Source organism: Dipodomys merriami, unplaced genomic scaffold (assembly GCF_024711535.1).
Source record: "Dipodomys merriami isolate MVZ:Mamm:240054 unplaced genomic scaffold, mDipMer1.0.p SCAF_9, whole genome shotgun sequence".
Lineage (NCBI taxonomy): Eukaryota > Metazoa > Chordata > Mammalia > Rodentia > Heteromyidae > Dipodomys > Dipodomys merriami.
The window spans coordinates 49,851,611-49,866,565 of record NW_027206512.1 but is presented as its reverse complement, the minus strand read 5'-3'; the positions used below and the strand labels follow the sequence as shown (position 1 = coordinate 49,866,565).

The following is a 14,955-nucleotide window of genomic DNA, read 5'->3' as shown; positions in this document are numbered from 1 at the left end:
TCATAGCTAAGGAAGTCTGCCAGTCTGTCTCTAGATTGTTCCCTAATCTTATGGAGCTCTACTTTTTAAAAATATTTCCTGAACTAAAATAAGTATATTTTTCTATTTTCAAATACAAGATTAGACATAGAGAAAAGGCATACCTTTCTGATTCTTTCTACCTCACTTTTTTCTATCTACTGCCCTAGTGTGAATGACTTGACACTGGTTTTTGTTTTAAATTTTATTTTATTTTATTTATGAACATACTGTACAGAGGAGTTACAATTACATGGGCAAGATAATGCGTACATTTCTTACCAAGCATTGCAGCCTCCTCCTTTGTTTACCCTTCACATCCCTTCCCAGCCTCCCTCCTCCCCCCCCCCAATCCCAATCCTTCTCCTCCCCCCCCCCCCCCACCGACGTTGTAAAGCTAGTTTTGGACATGACAACTTGTACTTCTCATTGTTGCAACAGGTCCACCTGTATCCTTAAACAACTGGTTTTTCCCCATCTCCTCCACAAGTTATACTGACATCAAATATAGTGAAAGCAGGGGTTATACTGTGGGGGAGGGATATACAAAGCAACAAAGAGATAATCTTATAAATGCATTAGAAACACATGCATGAAAGAAAAAAACATTAAAATACACATCTAAGGGTTCATTTTCCTGACATCACATTATCTGACCTTTTCCGCTTGACTCATACATATACAGATATTACAAATAAGGGAAACCATGGGACCTATGTTTCTTTGGGCCTGGCTTACTTCACTTAATATAATTTTTTCCAAGTTTTTCCATTTCCTAACAAATGGGGCAATGTCATTCTTTCTGATGGAGGCATAGAATTCCATTGTGTATATATACCACATTTTCTTGATCCATTCATCTACTGAGGGGCATCTGGGTTGGTTCCATATCTTAGCTATGGTAAATAATGCTGCAATAAACATAGTTGTGCTGGTAGCTTTAGTGTGGTCTTGTTTGTAAACATTTGGGTAAATGCCCAAAAGTGGGATTGCTGGGTCATAGGGAGTTCTATGTGAAGTCTTTTGAGGAACCTCCATACTGCTTTCCAAAGTGGTTGAACAAGTTTACATTCCCACCAACAATGAAGTAAGGTTCCTTTCTGTCCACATCCCCTCCAGCATCTGTTGTTGTTAGAGTTCTTGATTTTTGCCGTTCTAACTGGAGTGAGGTGATATCTCAATGTTGTTTTGATTTGCTATGGTTTTTTTTAATACCTTTTTTTATTGTAAAAATACTGTTCAGAGGGGTTACAGTTATACGAGCAAGGTAATGAGTACATTTCCTATCAAGCATTATTGCCTTTTCCTTTGTTTTTCTGCTACCATCCCTTCCCTCCTACCTCCACACTATTGTGATAAAAATATTCTTCCTTATGACATGTGGGGGTGTCATTCCTAGAAAGATACTGAAGTGGTTTAACTCACAATTTCCCTTTTCATCAACTTAAATTTTTTTTCTTAGTCACATAAATCAAAGCCACTGTTTCATATGTTTGAAGCTTAGTTTTAGATATTTCCTTTTTATTTTGACTTGATACTGTTATTAAGTCAATGGGCTTGTTTTCTATTTCAGTCATGTACCCTATCATTGGGACAGAAATTAATTAATTAATTAATAGACAATCATTCCTTAGAGTCCATGATTCCTCATGAGGAAAAGGAAAAGCAATAAAAATATTATATTATGATAATGATATTCAGGAGCTACAAAGAAGCATATATAATATGGCTACTGTATTCAATAAGCATGTGAAAATCTTATGTTGGATGTCACTTCATGGAAAAAACCAATTATTATTTTAGTGTCTTCTTATAATAAAACTCACATATTTAATAATAATGGAAGGAAATGAGACAAAGGAGAAACCAAAGAAAATAATAGAGATTAGAAGTTATGTAAAGAAAATAGACTTGAGGTATACAACTTCTGTGTTCATACAGGTTCTGGAATTAAGTCACTCAGTTGCATATTCATTTTCCAATTAACTGATACAAACAGTTCAACGAATGTCTAGTAGTTTATTGGTGCAGGTCAAAATGTCTCAGTGGATGTGTAATTCTAAAAATGGCTTTGCAATTACAGTAGTTTTATTTATCCACAGGCTCTTAAACCATCAAGCAGATTCTAATTGCTAATGGAGAAAGACCCAGCTTTTCCTAGCTTGTCTACCTCCCTGACCTATATGTATAAAACACATTGTCATTTCTGACAAGAAGAACTAAACTGACCTCAAGTCATATCTGACAAAAGCATCTGAGGCCTACCCATGAGAACCTAGCATTCTCTTGGGAGAACCATAATTCTCTTGGGAGATTTTCACAAAATAGCCCCATTTTTAATCAAGAAATATAATCATGAAAATTGGCAAATGTGAAATGTAGTGCCTAACACAGTATTTCCTTATCAAATATACCCTGCAATGTCCTAAAATTAGAATAACCGGTAAGGGTAACAGTGACCCAACAGACAATTACTGTTAAAGATATAATCTATTTAAACAAAGACAAGGGGAATTTTACCAAGCATAGGAAATAAGGACATAGATTAAGCAGTAGGTTAAAATTCTTTTGCAAATCGGTAATTAGCAGGTAAAAATAGCAAATAAGCTTGCTCCGACTGTCTCTAGTTAGAGAATAAATTATAATTGGAATCTAGATGGATTTATACTTGACTATGTAAAGCCAGGTAAGTAAAACAGAGGTTTTAGAGTTCAGGCAAAAAAAAAATAATAAAATAAAATAAAAAGAAAGATTTTACTTGCTGGTTACTTTAATTATATGATACAACAGATTTTCTGTTGAAATAAATAGAACAGTAAAAATAGGTTATTTTCTTCCTCTAATAAATGCTTCATGAAAATATGAATGTGAAAAATCTTACCTGGAAGTATTCTCATTAATTATTTTCGTGTGTGAACAACTACTGCAACTTACAATGATAATCCCTAAACTGTATTAAAGAGATGTACAAAGGAGATTTTGCCTTTTGTTTTGTAGAAATAATTTCTTTGTTTTACTGTTAACAGTAGTTTTTCTTTCACATTTTTCAATTTTTTTCTTTGAAAGTCTTCTTATAACTAAGACAATAAAACCGCCCTTATTCAAGTAACATAATATTGTAATATATAACTAAAAGTACTTTTTACATGGAAATTTTTTCACCTAATCTTTTCATTTGCTGACTTACATTTTATAGATATGAGATTTCTTCTCTTTTTATCGTAAAATAAATGTGTCCATAATCAATTTGATCTTTCATTAAATATTAGTCATATGTAATGAATATTTTCCCATTTTTCCCAAATTTTATATTGAAAATGAGGGTAGAATGAGGTAAGACATGAAAGGACATTTAATAATGCTTAGTAGGGTATACACTAGAAGAGAAGCTTAACATAAAATGATTTGTAAAGCTCCAAACACCATAATTTTTATTATCTCCAGATACTTTTTAATAGCAACCTAACTCTAAGTGTGAAATATATTGAACAGCATAAAATATTAGTCTGTAGATTTAGATTTTACACATGGATACTCTTAAAATTGTAGATTTTCTAGATTACTTAAGCAATTGTTTGTGGATATCATAGCAATAAATTAGCATGTTTGCAAATTGCTTGTGAAACGTGCAGTTTACAACAGAATTCAAAATTTTGCAACTTTTTGTAGGGTTACATGTTTAACATAACATGTCAGAGAAACATTTCCCCTCCTTATCAATTTTCCTATATGTGGAAATTTTTTTTTTGAAAACTTGCCTAATTTTATATATAAAGACAAAATCCACAGTACAGATGTAACAAAGTAAAAGTTACAATATTTCTTGCAGTGCAAGGCTCACAATTATTTGAGCTGATTGTCACAATTGAATTGTAAACAGAGAGGGAGATCAGTCTGCCAATGAAAACTAAAAAGATGCTGAAGAAGAGTTTCCTAACTCAGGACAATCATACAACATTTGTGAATATTGAATATTTTCATGGACATCTTAATTGTTCCAAACAGAACATTAATTCTATAAGCAGTATTCTATTTTGGGAAAGGTACCGAATAAGAAGTCCAACATACAAAAAGGAAAAGTGAAAAAAAAAAGAGATGAAATGATGAAAATAGTTTAGGAATAAGTGGAGATAAGACAGAGATAGATGTGTGTGTGTGTGTGTGTGTGTGTGTGTGTATTCTGTGGCTTAATACATGAGCTCTAAGACTTTCTCTGAGCTAGCAGTAGTGCCAGTTACATTGAGTTTGCCTTCTTACACCCATCATCACAGAATTTGGTCTTTGAGTATTAAAACTAAAAAGCCAGCACTTAATAGATGAAATAAGAATGTATAGATGACACGTACAAGAAAATGTTTTGTGTTTTTGCTTTTTATAGGATGAGTAGATGAGTTGTCAAATAGAGGTCTGTAGTTAAAAAAAAGTGATTTAACAATTTGTCATAGGGGTTTTGAACTGTAGGAATGTGGTAGTCATTCTTTCGTGTTAGTGACTAAGCCAAATTTTAGCACAGGAATCATGTTGCTTCTCCACTCAGGATTTTTATTCCATTTTATTTTGGCTCACAATAGGTTAATCTCCTTAGAGTCAGTTTTCATTGTGCAGTAAAATTTCTTTGAACTTTTCTATTTTTTTGTAAGGGTTCCATTTTTGTTCAAGCTTACATTAATTATTTTTCTGTTCACCCACCTCATGCCAATTTAAACTGATGAACTAAAAAATTACTAAAATAGAAGTGGTGAAATTTTGTGTTCCTACATTATGTTCTGATTTTCAAAAACTGTCAAGTTACAAAAAGTAGGATTTCCCCCCATACACCCACACCCACATTACATAGTAATCACTTTTTGAAGTAATCTCTCATCTAACTCAGGTTCGTTCATCCTAGAAAAATGATTCCTAACCTGTCTAATTTCTGGTCTATTATTAAAGTAGCATCTATCTTCCTTTGTCCTTGTTGTCATGAGTAGTTCTCCAGAGTTTTGGCACTAACAATGGTGTGAAGAGGCATTTTCTGCTCTTTACTCAAGAACTATATTAGTGTAGGAATAACTTCCCCAAAATACCTAGGGCCTGAATCCCAGAATTGGGCAATGCTATGTTATAATGGGGCGATAAAACGTCCTGCTTTAGTGTACTTGGGCTATCATTACAAAATGTCCAGGATTGGGTGACTTACACAATGTTTACTTTCCTGTTTTTCTGAGGGCTAGGAAGTCAAGATAAAGATACAAGAATGTCTGTTTTTCAGGTTCATTCTCTCTGATTTTCAGATGGTGACACTCACATTGTGCCCTCACATGGGCTTTTTTTTTTTTTTGTCTCTCGAGTGAATTCCTCCACCTAAAAGGACACCATGCTATTGGATGAGGACTCATATTTAAAAACATACCTTACCTTAATTTTCTCTTGGAAGTCACTATTTCTAAGTAAAATCACGTTGAGGATAAAAGCTTCAATATAAGATTGGGAGGTGGATGTGATTCCATCCACAAGATGTATTAATAAACTAACTTTAAAATAGAGAGAATATGCCCAGAATGTCAGGGATGGTTCACAAGTAAATCACAAGGGTCTTTCAATGCAGAAGAGGGAAGCAGATCAATCATTTTATGTGAGAAGGACTCAGGACAATGTTACTTGGCATTTCTGACAATTAATAGGCCAAGGACATCCTCTTAATTTTGAAAAGGCAAGAAAATCCATCTGCACCTGAAGTCAAGAAGAAGGAATATGGTGAAATCCATGTCAGATTTCTCAACAAGATAACTTACACCATAAATTTGCATTCCTTTAACCCACTATGTGTTTGGTAATTAGCTGCAGCAGCCATAAGAAGCAATCCAGATACTATTTTTAAATGCACCTTGTCTCATGACCCATGCATTTTTACAGGACTTCACACTAACCTCACCATCAAATTCACTTTTTCTTTAATTTTAAAATATTCTTGAAATATTCCCTACATTCCTGGAGGTTTATAGACACCTGAGATAAAGCAGCGATCAAAACACATTTCGCTTTTCCTTCCATGAAATCTAGATTCTAAAGGGTGAGAAAGAGATAATTTGCTAATCAGACAATGCTTATATCGCCTGGATTTGAGAGATCAGGGAAGCCTTTAGGAAATTACATCTTTATGAACTCCAAAAGAACAAATTCAAATTACTTCAGTGATGCCAAAAATGGAGAAGGACCTTTGCAGAGATTGTGCAATATGAGAAAATATCAAGAATAGCAGGTTTCATAAGATTTTACTATGTAAGGGTATAAAGGTGAGAAGAATAGGAAAACTAATTTAATTTGAATTCCCTTCACATAATTGTAGATATTTTTGCCATCTGTGGTTTAAAACATCAATTACTTTTGGCTTTATTGAAGCTTAAATTTTTAATGATGAACCCAACAGAATAATCTTCAAGTATTCTTTTTGGAGGACTTTAAATAGTATGATTGCTTTGTTTTTAAGTGAAACCACAAAGGTTTTAACCTTGCCACACTGTAATCTCTGACATCTAAAAATGTACAACTTAATTTTTCTGTACTGAATTTGTTTGTTTATTGGCTTTCCTAGAGTAATATGCTATCTTTATAGTTTGTTACCTACTGGAATAATCAATTGAGGATTTATACATGCCAGTTTTTAAATGCATCACTAAATTTCTGAGTGCCAGTTACATACCTAGCATTATGGCAGGCATATATGCTGTTCATAATTTATCTGGAACAATAATTTGAAAGTTAGTCATTAATTTTTGGTATTTCAACATTTTGTTAAAATAATCTTATCTAAAGAAAAGGAGCTGAAAGATGGGTAATGACAAGATTTAGAGAAACATGGCAAACATTTAATCAAAATCCTTCAAACCAAACTCCAGTCTCTTCTTCTGTCAAAATAGAAATGCTTTTGCTGGGAACACCATACAGAGAGTCTTCTAGTTCCTGTTTCCCATTATATCTACCCTCATCCAACAAAAGTGTGCCATTTAAAAGTATATATTTTCCATATTTTTGTACTGAAATTAGTTCATACATGAAACATTTCACATTAACTCAAATCAGTTCACACTTTTAGTAATTTATAGTGATTTTAAAGCCTTAGTTTGATCAAAGTAAGAAAAAAGTAGTCTTTTATTCTTCCTGGATAGATGTCTGAAGTTTTAACAAAAATTTATTTCAATAAAACAGGATAGGACACACACACATTTCCTATATTTCATAAAGAGAGTACAATAATTTCTTAGTTTTACTTTATTAATTAGCATATATTTGTAATGTGAGTGTTCATTGTAATATTTACATATATATTCATAGTCTGCGTTGAAAAAAATCACTCCTTCCACCATATTTCCATCTTTTGCCCCTGATTCACATGGCATGTTATATGTAGATGCCTGTGAATAGAAGAGTAAGACAAAATAAACAGGTCTTACACAAGTGATGAAGTCAGTTTATATCAAACCATTCAAATGTAATTTGAGACATAGGAGAAGGAGTACTAGTGAGAAAACATTAATTTTGTTAGGCTATGATATAAATTAGTTAAAGCATTAACTAAATGGAAACCAATTGGGAGCAGTCCAATTTCCCTGTTAGGTGCCACTTCAGTTTATAATCCAACAAGCCATATCTCCCAGATTATCTCTTCTCTGTTCTAAACTGCTATTTGAAGGACTTTGGTTCAAACTGCTTTACATGAATAAGAATAATCACAGAATTACTCAACTGTGCTACCTGTGAAGTCATATCCTCTCTATATCATGGAAATGGTTTAAGAGTTAGCAAGGTTTATGGGGTTCAATTCAAGCGGGGTGGGAGGGGGAAACAACAACAAAAACTTGTTAATCTAAGTCAACAGAATCATGCTGGCTGGCCAAATGCCCTTGAAAACTCATTTCGTTTCAATTTTCTTGTCTGAGGATAATGAGAACTTAAAAAAGAAAAAGGACAATAGTCAACTACCAAACTGTTACAGTTGAAGGCAGAATGGACAGTAACTCTATGGTCATCTAACTGTATTCCCTATGTCATATGTGGCAGTAAAAGTTTGTACTAGTTATGAAAAGGAAATTAAGCATTTTGATAACATTAATCAGTACCTCAGATCTCAGCACATCCATGCACACACACACACACACACACACACACACACACTACATATACATGTATGGTGGAAATCAATGTTTGACACAAATTTTCAATGTCCATAGAATATTTTTATTACCTATATATATATATATATATTCAGTGTAATTTAGTGTCAGAAATTTTAGGTGCATTTCCATTGACATTTATTAATTTTTGTGTGTCTGAGCAATAATTTTCCTTAATATGGAATTTTTAGGCATTACATATGAATATTTCAGGTTTATATTTTGCCCGAGTTGGCTTACAGTATTAGCTCACGGTTTTTACTGAGATCCATATAGCTCGAGTAACCTTTCATATCAAGAAAGCCCATTAGAAACTCATTCTAAATTGTAAGCATGTGTCATAGGAAAATTAGCTTCATTTTTTTCCTAAACTAGTATGTCAAGTGGAATCTTTAATAAAACAGAAAGAAACGAGCAAAAACTAATAGTTAAAGCACTTGTCATTTAAAAAAAAGAACTCGAAGTTCAAACTGAGAGATGGTGAATCCTAGTAGAATTTAAATAAATTAGAGAAATTTATTAGTGTGCATTCGTCATACAAGAATGGTTTCATTGTGACATTTCTGTATATGAATATCGTATATTCAGATCAAACACACTCCCTATTTCTCTTCCTTATGTCTACTGCCTGATTCCAAAACCAGTGTCAACAGGTTTCAATGTTCCGTTTTTATACATTCATATGAAGGACTTCAGCCATATTCACTGCCACTATTTCAAGCTTTCCTTCCTCTTTCTAATACCTTCTAATCTTTCTAATATCTGCCAACATAGTCTGTTTTACTTTTCTGTCATGATTAAATCTATATTAATAGTACCACAAGGTTTGGCATGTTATTTTATACATGCATATATTATATGTTAATCAGGTTAATCTCCTACCACTCTAAGAACAGATTTCAGTGATATTCCTTATGCCATTTCATACACAGATACATAGTATTTCCATATTAATTATCATTTTCTTTCATTCTCTTCCCTCCTCCTTGTCCTTTCAGTCAGTCCAATAGGATCAATCATGTTCATGTGTATGTATATGCAAACACTTATTCATGTGTATGTGTATTTCTCTAAATATATGTGTCTTTTGGGTCTAGATTTCACAGATGAGCAAGGACATGTGATATTTGGCTTTTGGAACTTGGCTTTAATCTTATTCCAAATTACTTCTTGATCTCACACTGTTTGATTCATTGATCTGAAATAAGTTTTTGTCTTCAACATAAGATATTATTTAAAATTACATGATTTTAGTACAGAAAAGTAATTTCATATTAATTTCCTTAATATGGTAAATTGTACAAATTATTTTATTTCACTTTTCTATTTATAAAATTGATGTTTGATAAATACCTGGATTAGCAACTTTAAAATACAATCACTTACCTTTTGTGTCACATTTTAGGCTAAATAGGAAACGAATTCTATTTTATTAATTTCCTTCTACTTAGACTTCATAATTTATTTTATTCTTTGCCAAAATGTGTATGGTAAGAGAAATTTCAGCAATTTAATCTGACTGTACATATTTTATATAGGTAGAAAATTCATGTTTTCTGATAAGATAGACTGCTACTGCTTTATTAATTGTCCGGGATGGCTAGAACCATATACCATAGGAAATAGAAGGACTTGGAAAAAATTATAGTAATAACTAGACTGTGTCTACAAATCTCCAAGTTAATCCAATGATAGTAAAAGGAAAAAACTACACTGAAAAATGATTAATTAAACAATATTCTAATCATTGCACAGTGAGAACAAAGGAGGTTTTTCTTAGGAGAGGATCACAAAGGCTCAACAGCTATGTGGATATAAACATATAAAATGATGCTTATCAAAATGAACTCCAAGAAATAGAAACAAGAAGATTTTTTTTATTGTACTGCTTTCAGTTATTTCTTTTTCTTTTATTTCCTTTGAGTGTTCCCTGTTGTCACTTAAAAAAAATTCTGTACACTTTATCTTGTATATAAGGTTATCTGATTTGAAGAAGATAAGAGTAATCACAAAAATGGTGGGACAAGGGTGAACCAAATCAACAGTGAAACTCACTGGACACTATGTTTGAAATGAACTTACAACTTAGGGTTGAAGGGGGGATGGGAGAAAACTGGGATAAAATGAAAGAGGGGAAACACTGTTCAATAAAAAATTTACTCATTGCCTTACTTATATAATTGTAACCGCTTTGTATATCACTTTACAATAAAATTTAGATTAAAAATATATAGAATCTTCCTCACTTAAAAAAACCCAGAAGTTTTATTAGCCCAATTCTGGACAGTAAAAACCTGAGATGAGATATATGCAGTGTCAACTTCACTTTAGATAAGCCATTTTTAGCTTTAGATGGTTATATTCTTCCTGAATCCTTGTGGTCTTTCCACTGTATGTCTATGTCTGCATCTCTAGTCATGTTCTATTAAGTCACACTCTAATGACACCATTTAGCCTCAATTACCTCTGAAGGCCCTATTTACAAATGGAGCTACATTCTGGGCTACCCAAGTTTAATACATAGTTATATGTATGTTGCGAAGATACAAGTCAGGTCTGAAAGAAAATGCTATCTTTTCTTTAAAATATTTACCTTTCTAATCTTTTTATAGCATACACATACTTATACCATGGTACTTTCCACTCCTGTTAGTTGATTTTTTAAAAAAGAAAGATGATTATTTCTTTTCCAGTGGTTTGTTGTCTGAAGAAGAAGACCTGACTTCTCTGTTATGCCTGAAACTTGCATTGTTGACCAGATTTCTCACTCATAAATCTTTAATGGCAAAATGAATAATGTGAAAAATGAATCTTTACTTTTCAGAGGCAATTCATCATTTACAAATATCTTGCATTTAATGAAGACCTGTTGGCCCACACTACATTTCTCTTAGTAATCTGTTTTTCTCTCAAACTCAGACAGATTTTTCCATTTGTATAAACCCAGTGGTATTTATTCTTACTGGTGTTTTGGAATTGATATTAAAATTATAATAATTCTTTTAGCAACTGTTGAGAATAATGAAATTGATAATCTCCACATATCTTCTTTTTATTACTATGGTGTATAAAATCCAGTTCTTTCTGATTTAATGCATTGAATTATCTTTAACATTATTTTATGCATGGTATTTGAAGTTTTGTTTTGTTCTTTTCATTGTGTTTCTGTCATATACACCAAAATCTTTGTGTATGTGTTTAGGTTTCTTAGCATATATCATTTAATGAGACATCAATATAGTCTGATTAATTTCACATTCATGGGACGATGTCTTATGTCTTTTAACTCAGTGTTTGTGGTAAAACCTATTACAAGATTTTTTTTAAGATTTTTTAACTCAATCTTTTTATGTCTTATTGATTACCTAAGAGTTGATTAATATACATATTAGATAGGAAGAAAAGAATTATTTCAATCAGTTACACATTCCTGTCTTTTCAGAGCAGGAATTATGTCTTTTTGTCATAATCATTGAAGCTTCTAGTATAATTCACTTGTTTGACCTAATTAATTTTATTTGCCCATTTTTAATCAACTACAAAATGATAATTTCTTCTTCTGAATTAGACTGATTTGTAGAGCTACAATTTATGATAGGACAGAAAGTTATAGACTGTAAGGAAGCACAATGTTTAGGATATTGCATAATATTCAAAACACAGAAAAATGTCAAGTTTTAAGGAATAATATTCAGGTCTCAACAACATTGAGACAACATTACAAGGAAAATAAGCATTACCAATGTTGAAAATTATTTTATTTGTTTTGATGTAACTCTTTAATACTGCACAAAATCATTATAAGTCCATATCACCCTTGTTCTATGTTTTAATTGCTCTCTTCTTTGTTATTCAACTTTTATCAGCTTTATGCTTTTATTTTCTTCAAGAGATTATTTAACCTTTTCTCTCTAATATATCCAGTAAATGTGTAAATAAGAAAAATATATTCAGAAATAAATGAGTATCTCTACAATTATCAATGCACATTGTCTAGAGAAATTATATATTCTTTACAAATTTCAGCTTCATCATCTCTTACAAAGATTACTAATCTTGCCTACAGTAAAGGATGTGTCAGAATGGAAAAAAAGAAATATGTAATAATTATATTACATGGGACTTCATCAAATGTACAAAAATATTAGTTGTGGTTATTATTGTTTTGCAGCGTGATTGGTACTGGGTTTTGAACTCTGATTCTTGCTAATTTGATACGTCTTGTGAGTCAGTGACTCCCATCTTGTTTTTCACTGGTTACATTTAGGATAAAGTCTCACTTTTCACCCTGTGATGGCTGACCTTTGATCCACCTACTCTGGCATTCCTGTTATTGCCTAGAATCACAGCCATGTAACACTGTTTCAAGCTTCCCTTCCAGGCTAGTCTATCTGAACTGGTTTAGGACTGGGATTCCCCAGTCTCATCTACCCTGGTAACTGATGTGTGCATATCACTAAAAATAGCAGTGGATGTGAGAAAATATGTTATGAAGTCTCTCAGCTGACCTTAAATCATAATCCTCCCACTTCAGCCTTTCAGATAGGACATGCTTTCAAGCAGGACATGCTTGAGCTACAGGTGCCCAGCATAGAACTGATGATTAATTCTGTGCTCAAAAACTTAAATCTAGGTTTTATCCCAATTTCTTATTAGTAGTATTCATAAATATCACAACACTCTTAAACAGTATGTCTTAAAGGGTATGGTGTACTCTTTTGCTACCTACACACAGATACACACACATACACACATAGGTGAAAAAATTGTACATCAAGTATATTTTCTTTCTTTCAATGTTTTTACTTTAATAATTCTCTCATTTGTATTAGCCCTTAGTAGTCAGTCTTTATATCCACAACTTTATTTCATTATCATCTCAAATACACCTTCTGACAAGACTGCTTGAAACATTATGACAGAAAGCTATGCCTTCAGGAGCATATTGGTTGTGTTTGAGATGACATACCAGTGACCTCTGAGCCTTGTAGGGAGTCTCCCAGTCCCCAAAGGATAAAAGAGAGCAGAATCAGTATAACATATACACAGAAGTCTGTATTGAAAAGGCTATAAAGATTTGCAGCATAGCGAGAAGATGCCTTCTGCCTTCTGCACACAAATTAGTGAATTATGTTGCTTATCTCTTGGTTCACTGTCTGGCTATCCTGTCATGTACTGCTCTGTTGGTCAAATGCTGAGCGACTATACTTTCAACCAGAGGTTCCACGGGGTTGCAATCTGTCAAAAGAGAACACATAGACATCAAAACCTTTGAAATAATCAAAGCAGGACTCAGGTTGTCTTTAAAGATGGCCAGGCAGATGTCTCCCTGATGCTTGATGCTGCAGTGGTAGATTCTGGTGCAGAAAGAAACCTTTAGTGGTTTCAATGAATAATCTGATGAAAATGTGATATCCAGAAAAAACACATCACCTTCATCCATAGAGCCTGGTGGACCATGTCTAGATGACCTCCAATCATAAATATGATCTCCTTTAGGCCCACCACTGCAGGCAAGGGTTATTTCGACTATCTCCTGAAGTCTTTTAGCAGGAGTTCATTTTGCTATGGAGTTTGGTGTTTTTCTTATGCTGGGTGGCAGAAGATTTTAGTTTTCTTGTTCTTCAGGCTCTGGAGCAGTTGGGTTTCACTAGTCCCCATCTGAACTGCCACTGATGGTACTGGGACTCTCATTATCCAACCTTTGCCTATCACTGGACATTTTGGTGAACTGATCACTTGGAAAACTTCTCACCCACCCACCCTACTTGCTGGCCGGCTCCTCTCAAGTATGTTTTCTTACAGACTAATATTTTCTTTTAATTATAAATTTGTTCCTCAGAGGCAAATTCCCGATAATTTATTCACATAAGAGCAATGTTTAGAAAAATAGTAAGAACAAATGAAAGAAATTATCTATGAACTTATTTTTCTTTGCTTATTGGATACTTGCCTCTGTAAGTAACTTTCAAGACAATGGATCCAATAATGTTAAATCAACCAATACCTACATATTTATTTTTTCTGCAAAATCATAGGTCCTGCAATACTAATTTTACTATCATATTTCCCATGAAACTCAAATAGAATGAAAAAAATCTATGTATTATTAAAAATATTAAATCTTAACTTCAATGTAGCATAGTAGCACATTGTTATGTGAAATCACATAAAACAATTGCTAATAAAATATCCACTCAAAGCTAATTGTTACAAGAGGTTACATAGTATTCAATGCCAAAGCATTAGAGTAGATTCTCTGAGTTGAATTCTTTGAAAATTTTCACATACACATATGAAAACAAAATTCAAATTTCTCTTTGAAGAGAAGCAAAATTGGGATGCTTAGCTTTTGTGCTTATATTGTGTAAAATTCTATTTCAAATCTGCTATGTAAATTTATATTGATGAAACGTCGTCTTTCTTGTAACCCAACACTTTTGGCTTTTGTGTAGTAATTTTCATATGTAAAACAAAAATCTTAGCTGGGTACAGGTGGCTTATATTTATAAAGTACTAGCTAGTCAGGACTCTGAGATCAGAGAATCAGGATATAGATCCAACCTTGGTGGAAACTCTTATTGTCCAAATAGTTAGGGGGAGTAGAAAAGGGTGGGCGAGGGAGCGAAGGTAGAGTAGCAAAAGGGTAACACCATAACGGTCTCTGACAAAACGGAGATTTAGGGTCCCAGCATACAGTTCAACTCAAGAGAGTCACACTAATCAATCTATAAACACCCAGCGACGTGCACCATCAAAGAAGAATTTACAGCCAGACACCTGG

General features: G+C 33.0%; 1 pseudogene; it reads right to left on the bottom strand.

The window, feature by feature from the left end:
- Positions 1-13,299: 13,299 nt before the first annotated feature.
- Positions 13,300-13,893, bottom strand: LOC138820736 (ubiquitin-conjugating enzyme E2 E3 pseudogene; annotated as a pseudogene).
- Between the last annotated feature and the right edge of the window lie 1,062 nt (positions 13,894-14,955).